General features: G+C 39.3%; 2 non-coding genes across 2 annotated transcripts; both read left to right on the top strand.

Moving 5' to 3' along the window:
* The first annotated feature begins 5306 nt into the window (after positions 1 to 5306).
* LOC112760750 (small nucleolar RNA R71) lies at positions 5307 to 5409 on the top strand. The gene has a single exon (XR_003181175.1). It is a non-coding gene; the product is annotated as a small nucleolar RNA R71 (small nucleolar RNA).
* A 6349-nt stretch (positions 5410 to 11758) lies between these two features.
* On the top strand, positions 11759 to 11866 carry LOC112760359 (small nucleolar RNA R71). Its single transcript, XR_003180804.1, has one exon. It is a non-coding gene; the product is annotated as a small nucleolar RNA R71 (small nucleolar RNA).
* The last annotated feature ends 990 nt before the right edge of the window (positions 11867 to 12856 follow it).

Genomic DNA, 12856 nt, shown 5'->3' with positions numbered 1-12856 from the left:
ATAGCCCTTGCTGTGGCTAGAAAGGGCCTCCCCAAGATGATTGAGTTGTGTCCTTCTTCCTCCATGTCCAAAATTACAAAGTCAGCAGAAAATATGAATTCTCCTACTTTCACTAACAAATTCTCCACAACTCCATTAGGTATTTTGAGCGATCTGTGAGCCATTTGAAGTGACATTCTAGTTGGCCTGAGTTCCTTTATTGCAAGCTGCTTCATTAATGAGAGAGGCATCAAGTTAATGCTGGCTCCTATATCACAGAGGGCTTTGTTCAATGTTCTGTTCCCTATAGTGCAAGATAGAATGAAGCTTCCTGGATCTTTGAGCTTTGGTGGAAGACCTCTTTGGATGACAGCACTACATTCTTGGGTCAATATTACTGTCTCCTTCTCATTCCAGCTCCTTTTCTTATTGATGAGCTCTTTGAGAAATTTTGTATATAGAGGCATTTGTTCTAGAGCTTCAGCAAGTGGGATATTAATTTCCAGCTTCTTAAAAACTTCTAGGAACTTTGGGAACTGTTGATCCTTGCTCTCCTTCTGAAATCTTTGAGGATGTGGTAGAGGAGGTGTGTAAGGCTTCACCATCTTCCTCTATTCTTGTGATTGCTCCTCCATGATTTTCTTTTCCTTCTTTGAAGATTGTAGCTGTTCGTCTTTCTCCTTGAGCTTCTCTTGGTCTTTCTTGTCTTTTTTCTCTACTTGCTTCTTGCTGCCAATATCATTCTCAGCTGGCCTCTTGTTAATTTCTTTGTCATTTACTAAGGTTATTCCACTCCTTAATTGGATGGCTTTGCATTCTTTCTTGGGGTTGGGAATGGTATCACTTGGCAGTGCGTTGGGCGCTCTTTCAGCCACTGTTTGCTTGGACAATTGGCTAATTTGCCTCTCTAGATTCTGCAGTGAAGCTTCATGGTTTTTGTTGGCCAATTCTTGATGCTTGATCATCTTTTCCATCATCATCTCCAAGTTGGAGATCCTTTGAGATTCTTGGGGTAGTTGTGGTTGATTATGGGATGTTGATGGTGGATGATAGTTATTTTGATTAGTGGATGGGTTGTTGGGTGGATAGTAGTTGGGTTGGGGTTGATTATTTTGTGGTTTTCTGTATGGATTTTGATTAGGGTTTTGATGGTTTTGATGGTTTATGTTTCTGAAGTTGTTTTGGTTTGAGTTTCTTTGCCAAGGATGCTGGTTTTGGTTCTCTCCCCATTTCAAATTGGGGTGGTTTCTCCAGGATGAGTTGTAAGTGTCTCTATGGAAGTCATTTGATCCAAAACCTTGGTTGTGCATGTACTGCACTTGCTCTTACTACTGCTCTTCATAGTTTTCCCCCTGCTGTCCCCACACCACTGGTGATTGGTTGGTTGTGCTCACTGCTACAAGTTGTAATGCATCCATCCTCTTTGACATTATTTCAATTTGCTGTTGGAGTTGCTGGTGCATGAGTTTGTTTTGAGCCAAGATGGTATCAACTTCTTCAAGCTCAAATACACCTTTCTTTGGAGCTGCTTGGCTTTCAGAAGCGTAGAAATACTCATTGTTGGCCACCATGTCTATGAGATCATGTGCCTCTTGAGCAGTTTTCATCATTTGTAAAGATCCTCCTGAGGAATAATCCAAAGCTTTCCTTGAAGGTAAGGACAAGCCTTCATAGAAATTATACCTTCTAATTAGATCTTTATACCTTTCCCATGCTTCACTGAACATTCCTTCCGGACACCTTCTAATTAGATCTTTATACCTCTCTCATGCTTCATACAGTGATTTTTCTTCTTGCTGTCTGAAGGTTTGCACATCAATTTTCAGCTTAAGGACTCATTGGGGTGGATAGAATTTGGCTAGCAATTTGCTAACCAAATTATTCCAGCTGGTGATACTCTCTTTAGGGAAGGCTTCTAACCAATGTGTGGCTTCGTCTCTCAGTGAAAATGGGAATAGCAAGAATTTATAGATGTCAGGGTTGACTCCTTTGGTTTTGACAGTGTCACAGATTCTCAAAAATACAGAGAGGTTTTGGTTTGGATCTTCAGCAGCACTTCCTCCATACTGACAATTATTTTGAACCAGGGTAATTAATTGAGGCTTGAGTTCGAAGTTATTGGCATGGACATTGGGTGTTAGGATACTACTCCCACAATTCCTTGGGTTGGGGATAGTGTATGAAGCTAAAACTCTTCTCTAAGGCTGGCCATTGTTGTTGGTCATACCATCAGGGTGATTTGGGATGTTATCCTCCATCACTTGATTTTCCCCTTCTGAGTCCTCTTCACCAATAATCCCCTTTCCTCTTGCTTCTCTTCTTAGTATTTGGAGGGTTCTCTCGTCAAGGTCACAAGTGGTGGAGATCTCTCTCCTTGCTTCTGTCATACACACAAAATCAGAAACTAGAGAGAATTTACTTTACTGCTAGAGTGATGTTAAGGTTAGCTTAAACAAAAACTCAAATAATTAGTGTGCTTAGTAAAAATAAAAAGAAAATGCTTAATCTAGATTATCACCCTACTTAATCATTGTCAATCTAGATCAATCCCTGACAACAACGCCAAAAACTTGAGGAGGAAAAATGATTCCACACAAACTCACCGGCAAGTGTACCGGGTCGCATCAAGTAGTAATAACTCACAAGAGTGAGGTCAATCCCACAAGGATTGATGGATTGAGCAACTTTAGTTAGGTGATGAATTTAGTTAAGCAAATAGTTGGTGATTTGAGTGAAATTTTGATTAATAGAAAGTGAATTGCAGAAAGTAAAAAGTGCAGAAAGTAAATTTGCAGAAAAATAAAGTGCAGAAGAAGTAAATTGCAGAAAAGTAAAGTGCGGAAGAAGTAAATTGCAGAAACTTAAAGAGCAAGAAAGTAAAAGAGCTAAAACTTAAATTGCAAGAAAGGTAAATGACTGAAACTTAAAGTGCAAGAAACTTAAATTGCTGGGAAATGTAAATTGCTTGAAGAATAAAAGGGATTTGGGTATTGGGATTCAAATTGAACTGGAAAATTTAAGTGCAGTAAACTAAAGAACTATGAGATGAATAGAAATTGCAGATGAACCAAAACAGAAATGAAAAATTGCAGAAGAAGGTAAATCAGAAAGAAACAATTGAGATCCGATCTTTAATTCATAGATTCAGAAAAAAGAAAAGAAATGAACTCCAAGATGAAGAACTTCAGAGAATTCTTCAATCAGGTCCAAAAACCAAAAAGCAGAGAGTAGAAGTTACAGCAGAAAGAAAAATGAATACAGAAAGTAAACTCAGATCCGATCCCAATTCCCCCAAATTCAAAAGAAAATTAAAAGAGAGCCAAAAGTAAAAGTAAAATAAAAATTAAGTAAAGGTCCTTCTCTAATCAAAATTTCTCCTATTTATACACTTTCTATTTCCAGTCGTTGAGCCATTGGAATGGGCTTTTGATTTGGCCTTGAAGAAGTGGATCCAGATTTGCTTAGTTTAATTGGCTCAGAGTGCATTTTGTGGCTTGGGTCTCCTCTCAGTAGAGCGTTTAATTCACTTTGTGAACTCCACGTTCATTTTGCTTGCATGCTTCCTCACGTGCGCAATCCTTCTTGCCTAGCGTTCACTTAGTGAACATCACGTTCACTTGTTGAACGTTGCCTAGTGCTCCCTTGGTTGAGCGCTACGTTCATTAATTGAATGCTCCTTAGTGTACAAGATGACCTCCCAAGTGTGAAAGTCTTGATAAAGTTCACAAAGTGAATGCCACGTTCAAATTTTGAACGCTATTCCTTGCCTTTTTGATGCGCGCCTTCCTTCCTTGGCTAGTAATCCACGAAAAGGTTCACAAAGTGAACGCTACGTTCATTTCCAAAGTGAACGCTGGCCTAAAAGCGTTGCTGAGTGTGGCCCCTTGGTGCGTTGCATTAGTGAACTCCAAGTTCACTCTTTGAACATTGCTCCCTTGATTGGCCTCCCCCTTTTCTTCATTTCTTCACCTACAAGCAACCAAACAAATAATCAAAGTATCACCAAATTCATAAGGTCTTTGCATCATTTATGAAATCAATTAATTCTAGCATAAATCCTATAATTTTGTGTAAAATAAATGATAGTTGATTGATTCAAGATAATCATGAAAATCCACTCCAATTACTTACTTATTGTGCAAGAAAGTGCATAAAACCTAATGAAACTAATGAAAAATCCTTGTAAAACTAGCATAAGATGACTTGTGGGAATTGTGCTCTTGGGAATCTTGAATATGAAATTTCTTTCTCACCTCCTCTGAGCCTCTGTGGGAATGGTGCTTGTGGCACATAAGGTTGCATGGTTTTTTTCTCTTTTGATTCTCTCTCTTGGGCAGGATCAGTCTTTTGCTCAATCTCTTCTTTCCTTTCTTCTAAAACTCTTTCATTATGTGTTGTAGGATTGCTAACTTCCTCTATCCAAACCTCCTCACTTGCTAGGCTTACTGCTTTACATTCCTCCCATTTCACATTTTGTGTTCCTCCTCTTGGATTCTTCTTAGTGTCACTTGGGAAGCTATCAGTGGATTTAGGGATTTGTTGAGATAGGTATCCAACCTGTGACTCGAGATTTTTAAGAACCTCTCCTCGGCTTTTCATACTCCCTTTTACTTCTTCCTTAAATTTTTTTATGTCCTCAAATTCCTTTCAAAGGTTTGCAAGCATAGCGTCTATTTTGGCCATTCTGTCATCCACATGTGGTGATGGTTGGTTGAAATTGGGGTGTTGGGAGTGGTTATTATGGCTTTGGTATGGTGGCTGTGAATAAGAGTTTTGTGTGGTTTGCTATGGTTTTTGTTTTTGAGTTTTGGTTAGTGGAGTTGTTATATGGGCTTTGATTGTGTGGTCTGTGGTCTTGGCCTTGGTTTTGTTGGTTTTCGCATCCAAAGTTTGGGTGGTTTCTCCAACCAGAGTTATAGGTTTTAGAATATGGATCATTAGCTTGCCTGGATGAATTTCCAAGGTAATTAGCTTCCTCCCAGTTAACTCCTTCTTCTGTCTCCAACTCTCCTTGAGGTGATGGTTGACTGTGGATAGTTGCAGCCTGATTCTTCACCATTTGCTTGGTTAATTCAGCCAGTTGCTTGGTGATCATCTTGTTCTGGGCCAGGATTGCATCCATTTGGTATAATTCCAAGACTCCCCTCTTGTTGCTCCTATCTGAGGCATAAAAATACTCATTGTCAGCCACTGTCTCCATAACATCAATGGCTACTTCAATGGTCTTCTTCTTGTTAAGGGAACCTCCAGATGAGTGGTCTATAGCTTTTTTTGATTCACAATTCAGCCCTTCATAGAAGATATGAAGTTGTACCCAGTCATTAAATATATTACAGGGCATTTTCTTGTCAAATCCTTGAATCTCTCCCAGGCTTCATAAATAGTCTCACCATCTTACTGTCTGAATGTCTGCACTTTAGTTCTCAGCCTGTTAACTTTTTGTGGAGGGTAGAACCTTGTCAATAATCTATTCACCGCATCCTCTCAAGTTGTCAGGCATTCTTTGGGAAATGATTCTAGCCACTTTGATGCTTTGTCCCTCAAAGAAAATGGAAATAGTAGCAATCTATAGGTGTCAGGATGAACACCAGTAGATTTAACTGTGTCACATATCCTTTGGAATTTAGTAAGATGCTCATTAGGATCCTCTTGGGCACTTCCTCTGAAAGAACAGTTGTTTTGCACAAGAGTTATGAGCTGGGGCTTCAATTCGAAGTTATTAGCATTGATAGTTGGCTTTTGAATGCTGCTACCACAGTTTCCTGGGTTTAGATTGATGTATGATCCCAAAACTCTCCTCTCTTGTCCAACAGGGTTGGCTCCACCTCTTCTGGCATGGTTATTCACCACTCCTTCATGATGGTTTTCCATATCATCCTCCATGGTTATATCTAAGTCTTCCTCTTCTTCTTCTACACCAACAGCCCTCTTTCCTCTTAGTTCCCTCCTTAATCTCAGGAAGGTTCTTTCTGGTTCACTATCAAATGAGGTTGAGGCCTCTCTTCTACCTGTCATATAATGAACAAGTACAAGAAACAGCAATTGCAGAGTCCACTAAAATAGAGTATAGTTAGCTTGGTTAGAGTAATTTATAAAATGGTTAGTGGGTTAGCTTGCTAGAAGTAAAGAAGTAAGGTAAAATTAAAGAAAAACAACTAAAGATTGCAGAGAACAAAAATGAACAACTAAAATTAAAATTCAAAAGAAAAGTGGTGCATGAAATTGTGATCTCAGGCAACGGTGCCAAAAACTCAGTACGCACGTCTTAATAAATCGTTTTTCATTCACAACTTCGATACAACTAACCAGCAGGTGCAATAGGTCATCCAAGTAATAAAACCTTACGTGGGTAAGGGTCGATCCCACGAAGATTGTTGGTATGAAGCAAGCTATGGTCATCTTGTAAATCTCAGTCAAGCGGATATCAAATTGTTATGGAGTTTTCGAATAATAATAATAAATAAACAGAAAATAAGGATAAAAATACTTATGTAAATCATTGGTGAGAATTTCAGATAAGCGTATAGAGATGCTTTCATTCCTCTGAACCTCTGCTTTCCTGCTGCCTTCATCCAATCATTCCTACTCCTTTCCATGGCAAGCTTTCTGTAAGGCATCACCGTTGTTAATGGCTACATCCCATCCTCTCTGTGAAAAAGGTCTAAATGCTCTGTCACGGCACGGCTAATCATCTAGAGGTTCTCGATCATACTGGAATAGGATTTACCCTCCTTTTGCGTCTGTCACTATGCCCAGCACTCGCGAGTTTGAAGTTCGTCACAGCCATCCCTTCCCAGATCCTACTCGGAATACCACAGATAAGGTTTAGATTTTCCGGATCTCAGGAATGGCCATCCATGGGTTCTAACTTATACAACGAAGATTCTAATATCTCGGACTCGGTCCTCTATATTAGATATCTAAGAGATACTCATTCTAGCTTTGTTTGCATGTAAACGGAAGTGTTTGTCAGGCACGCGTTCATAAGTGAGAATGATGATGAGCGTCACATAATCATCACATTCATCATGTTCTTGCGTGCGAATGAATATCTTAGAAGCGGAATAAGTTGAATTGAATAGAAAAACAGTAGTACTTTGCATTAAATCATGAGGAACAGCAGAGCTCCACACCTTAATCTATGGAGTGCAGAAACTCTACCGTTGAAAATACATAAGTGATGAAGGTTCAGGCATGGCCGAATGGCCAGCCCCTAACGTGATCAATATGATCCAAAGATAAACTAAAAATCATATATCAAATACAATAGTAAAAAGTCCTATTTATACTAAACTAGCAGCTAGGATTTACAAAAGTAAGTAATTGATGCATAAATCCACTTCCGGGGCCCACTTGGCGAGTGCTTGGGCTGAGCTTGAAGTTTACATGTGTAGAGGCGTCTTTTGGAGTTGAACGCCAAGTTGTAACATGTTTTTGGCGTTCAACTCTGTTTCGTGACGTGTTTCTGGCGTTTAACTCCAGACTGCAGCGTAGAACTGGCGTTCAACGCCCTTTTGCGTCATCTAAACTTGGGCAAAGTATGGACTATTATATATTGCTGCAAAGCCCTGGATGTCTACTTTCCAACTCTGTTGAGAGCGTGCCATTTAGAGTTATGTAGCTCCAGAAAATCCACTTTGAGTGCATGGAGGTCAGAATCCAACAGCATCAGCAGTCCTTCTTCAACCTCTGAATCTGATTTTTGCTCAAGTCCCTCAATTTCAGCCAGAAAATACCTGAAATCACAGAAAAACACACAAACTCATAGTAAAGTCCAGAAATGTGAATTTAACATAAAAACTAATAAAAACATCCCTAAAAGTAACTAGATCCTACTAAAAACATAATAAAAATAATGCCAAAAAGCGTATAAATTATCCGCTCATCACAACACCAAACTTAAATTGTTGCTTGTCCCCAAGCAACTGAAAATCAAATAGGATTAAAAGAAGAGAATATACTATAAATTCCAAAATATCAATGAAACATTGCTCCCATCAGATGAGCGAGACCTGTAGCTTTTTGCCTCTTGAATAGTTTTGGCATCTCACTTTATCCATTGAAGTTCAGAATGATTGGCATCTATAGGAACTCAGAGTTCAGATAGTGTTATTGATTCTCCTAGTTCAGTATGTTGATTCTTGAACACAGCTACTTTGTGAGTCTTGGCCGTGGCCCTAAGCACTTTGTTTTCCAGTATTACCACCGGATATACAAATGCCACAGACACATAACTGGGTGAACCTTTTCAGATTGTGACTCAGCTTTGCTAAAGTCCCCAATTAGTGGTGTCCAGGGTTCTTAAGCACACTCTTCTTTTTGCTTTGGACCTTGACTTTAACCGCTCAGTCTCAAGTTTTCACTTGACACCTTCACGCCACAAGCACACGGTTAGGGACAGCTTGGTTTAGCCGCTTTGGCCAGGATTTTATTCCTTTAGGCCCTCCTATCCACTGATGCTCAAAGCCTTGGATCCTTTTTATTACCCTTGCCTTTTGTTTTTAAGGGCTATTGGCTTTTTCTGCTTGCTTTTTCTTTTTCTCTTTTTATTTTTGCCATTTTTTTTCTCTTCTTTTTTTTTTCTGCATGCTTTGTATTCACTGCTTCTTCTTGCTTCAAGAATCATTTTTATGATTTTTCAGATTATCAAATAACATGTCTCCTTGTCATCATTCTTTCAAGAGCCAACATATTTAACATTCATAAACAACAACTTCAAGAGACATATGCACTGTTCAAGCATTCATTCAGAAAACAAAAAGTATTGTCACCACATCAATATAATTAAACTAAGTTCAAGGATAAATTCGAAACTCATGTACATCTTGTTCTTTTGAATTAAAAACATTTTTCATTTAAGAGAGGTGATGGATTCATAGGACATTCATAACTTTAAGACAAAGTTACTAAATACTAATGATCATGTAATAAGATACTAACATAGATAAGCACTTAACATAAAGAAAACGAAAAACAGAAAATTTGAGAACAAGGAATGAGTCCACCTTAGTGATGGTGGCGTTTCCTTATTGAGGAACCAATGATGTCCTTGAGCTCTTCTATGTCTCTTCCTTGTCTTTGTTGCTCCTCCCTCATTGCTCTTTGATCTTCTCTAATTTCATGGAGGATGATGGAGTGATCTTGATGTTCCACCCTTAGTTGTCCCCAATAATTGTGTGGAGGAAAATGTATCCCCTGAGGTATCTCAGGGATCTCTTGATTTGCAGTCAAATGTTCTACCACTGAGCTATAGACCCTTGAGATGAATCTCTCCATCTCCTATGACTCGGAGGTGGAAGCTTTTTTCTTCCTTTTCCTCTTTCTAGAGGTTTCTCTGGCCTTAGGTGTCATCAATGGTTATGGAAAAACAAAAAAAGCTATGCTTTTACCACACCAAACTTAGAATGTTGCTCGCCCTCGAGCAAAAGAAAAAAGAATAGAAGAAGAAGAAGATATGGAGGAGATGGAGGGATGTGTGTATTCGTCTATATGGGTGGGATTGGGTGGGAAAGAGATTTTGAATTTTTTAAGGTAGGTGGGGTATATGGATGTGAGTGGTGAATGGAAAACAGAAGGGATGACTATGAATGGAGAGAGAGAGGGTGATATAGGATTATGAGGAGGGAAGGTGAGTGGAGGTATGTGGGGATCCTGTGGGGTCCACAGATCCTGAGGTGTCAAGGATTTACATCCCTGCACCAATTAGGCATGTAAAATGCCTTTGCATGCATTTCTGGCGTTTAGACGCCGAAGTGATGCTTGTTCTGGGCGTTCAACGCCCATATGCAGCATGTTTCTGGCGTTGAACGCCAGCTTCATGCTTGTTTCTGGCGTTCAGCGCCAGCTCCATGCTCTGTTCTGGCATTGAACGCCAGCCAGATGCTCCTTACTGGCGTTTAAACGCCAGTAAGCCCTTCCTCCAGGGTGTTCTATTTTCAATGCTGTTTTTTATTCTATTTTTGATTTTTCAGTAGTTTTTATGACTCCACATGATCATCAACCTAATAAAACATGAAATAACAAAGAGAAAATAAAATAAAAATGATTAAATAACATTGGGTTGCCTCCCAACAAGCACTTCTTTAATGTCAATAGCTTGACAGTGGGCTCTCATGGAGCCACACAGGTGATCAGGTCAATTTTATAGACTACCAACACCAAACTTAGAGTTTGGATGTGGGAGTTCAACACCAAACTTAGAGTTTGACTGTGGGGGCTTTGGTTGACTCTGCAGTGAGAGAAGCTTTTCATGCTTCCTCTCCATGGTTATAGAAGGAGATCCTTGAGTTTTAAACATAAGGTTATCCTCATTTAGTTGAAGGACCAATTCTCCTCTGTCCACATCAATCACAGCTCTTGCTGTGGCTAGGAAGGGTCTTCCAAGGATGATGGATTCATCCTCATCCTTTCCAGTATCTAGGATTATGAAATCAGCAGGGATGTAAAGGCCTTCAACCTTTACTAACATGTCCTCTACTTATCTATAAGCCTGTTTTCTAGAATTGTCTGCCATCTCTAATGAGATTTTAGCAGCTTGTACCTCAAAGATTTCCAGTTTCTCCATTATAGAGAGTGGCATGAGGTTTATTCCTGACCCCAGGTCACATAGAGCCTTCTCAAAGGTCATGCTGCCTATGGTACAAGGTATTAAGAACTTTCCAGGATCCTGTTTCTTCTGAGGCAATGTCAGTTGATCCAGATCACTCAGTTCATTGATGAGCAAGGGAGGTTCATCTTCCCAAGTCTCATTACCAAATAATTTGGCATTCAACTTCATGATTGCACCAAGGTACTTGGCAACTTGCTCTTCAGTAACATCCTCATTCTCTGTAGAAGAAGAATACTCATCAGATCTCATGAATGGCATAAGGAGGTTTAATAGAATCTCTATGGTCTCCAGATGAGCCTCAGAGTCCTTTGGTTCCTTAGAGGGAAACTCCTTATTGATCTCTGGACGTCCCAGGAGGTCTTCCTCACTGGGATTCACGTCCTCTTCCTCCCTTGCAAGTTCGGCCATGATTGTTATATCAATGGCTTTGCACTCACTCTTTGGATTCTCTTCTGTATTGCTTGGGAGAGTACTAGGAGGGGTTTCAGTGATTCCTTTACTCAGCTGGCCCACTTGTGCTTCCAAATTTCTAATGGAAGACCTTGTTTCATTCATGAAACTCACAGCGGCCTTAGATAGATCAAAGACTAAATTTGCTAAGCAAGATGGATTCTGCTCATAATTCTCTGTCTGTTGCTGAGTGGATGATGGAAAAGATTTACTATTGTTAAACCTATTTCTTCCACCATTATTAAAGCCTTGTTGAGGCTTTTATTGATCCTTCCATGAGAAATTTGGATGATTTCTCCATGAGGGATTATAGGTGTTTCCATAAGGTTCACCCATGTAATTCACCTCTGCTATTGTAGGGTTCTCAAGATCATAAGCTTCTTCTTTAGAAGATGCCTCTTGAGTACTGTTGGATGCAGCTTGCATTCCATTCAGACTCTGAGAAATCATATTGACCTGCTGAGTCAATAGTTTGTTCTGAGCCAATATGGCATTCAGAGCATCAATTTCAAGAACTCCCTTCTTCTGAGGCGTCTCATTACTCACAGGATTCCTCTCAGAAGTGTACATAAACTGGTTGTTAGCAACCATGTCAATAAGTTTTTGAGCTTTTGTAGGCGTTTTCTTTAGGTGAATGGATCCACCTGCAGAAGTATCCAATGATATCTTAGCTAATTCAGACAGACCATCATAGAATATATCCAGGATGGTGCATTCTGAAAGCATGTCAGAAGGACACTTTTTGGTCAATTGCTTGTATCTCTCCCAAGCTTCATAGAGGGATTCACCTTCTTTCTGTCTGAAGGTTTGAACATCCACTCTAAGCTTACTCAGCTTTTGAGGAGGAAAGAACTTGGCTAAGAAAGCCGTTACCAGTTTATCCCAAGAGTTCAGGCTATCTTTAGGTTGAGAGTCCAACCATACTCTAGCTCTGTCTCTTACAGCAAAAGGGAAAAGTATGAGCCTGTAGACCTCGGGATCAACCCCATTGGTCTTAACAGTATCACAATTCTGCAAAAATTCAGTTAAGAACTGAAAAGGATCTTCAGATGGAAGTCCATGAAACTTGCAGTTCTGCTGCATCAGTAAAACTAATTGAGGTTTCAGCTCAAAGTTGTTTGCTCCAATGGCAGGGATGGAGATGCTTCTTCCATGTAAATTGAAATTAGGTGCAGTAAAGTCACCAAGCATCCTCCTTGCATTATTATCATTTTTGGCTGCCATCTCCTCTTCCTGTTCGAAAATTCCTTTAAGGTTGTCTCTAGATTGTTGTATTTTAGCTTCTCTTAGTTTCCTTTTCAGAGTCCTTTCCGGTTCAGGATCTGCTTCAACAAGAATGTTCTTGTCCTTGCTCCTGCTCATATGAAAAAGAAGAAAACAGAAAATAATAGGGATCCTCTTTGCCTCAGTGGAGAGAGGTTCCTTTGTGTGAGTAGAAGAAGAAAAAAATGTAATGTAAAGAGGAGAAGAGGAAAAACTCGAACACAGAGAGGGAGGTGGTGTTCGAATTTTTGGATGGGAGAGAAGTGTTAGTAGATGAATAAATAAATAGAAGGAGATGAGGGAGAGGGAATTTTGAAAATTAATTTTTGAAAAGAAGTTGATGATTTTTGAAAATTAAAGGAGAATTAAAATTAAAATTTAAACAATTAATTAACTAAAAAGAATTTTTGAAAAAGAGGGAGGTATTTTCGAAAACTAGAAAGGGAAGAGTAGTTAGGTGGTTTTGAAAAAGATATGATTGAAATAAAAAAGATAAGATTGATTGAAAAAGTTTTAAAATTTGTTTTTGAAAATGATATGATTGAAATTTAAAAT

This window comes from Arachis hypogaea, chromosome 16 (assembly GCF_003086295.3).
Source record: "Arachis hypogaea cultivar Tifrunner chromosome 16, arahy.Tifrunner.gnm2.J5K5, whole genome shotgun sequence".
NCBI classification, from domain to species: Eukaryota; Viridiplantae; Streptophyta; class Magnoliopsida; order Fabales; family Fabaceae; genus Arachis; species Arachis hypogaea.
This window is presented reverse-complemented; position numbering and strand designations above follow the sequence as displayed.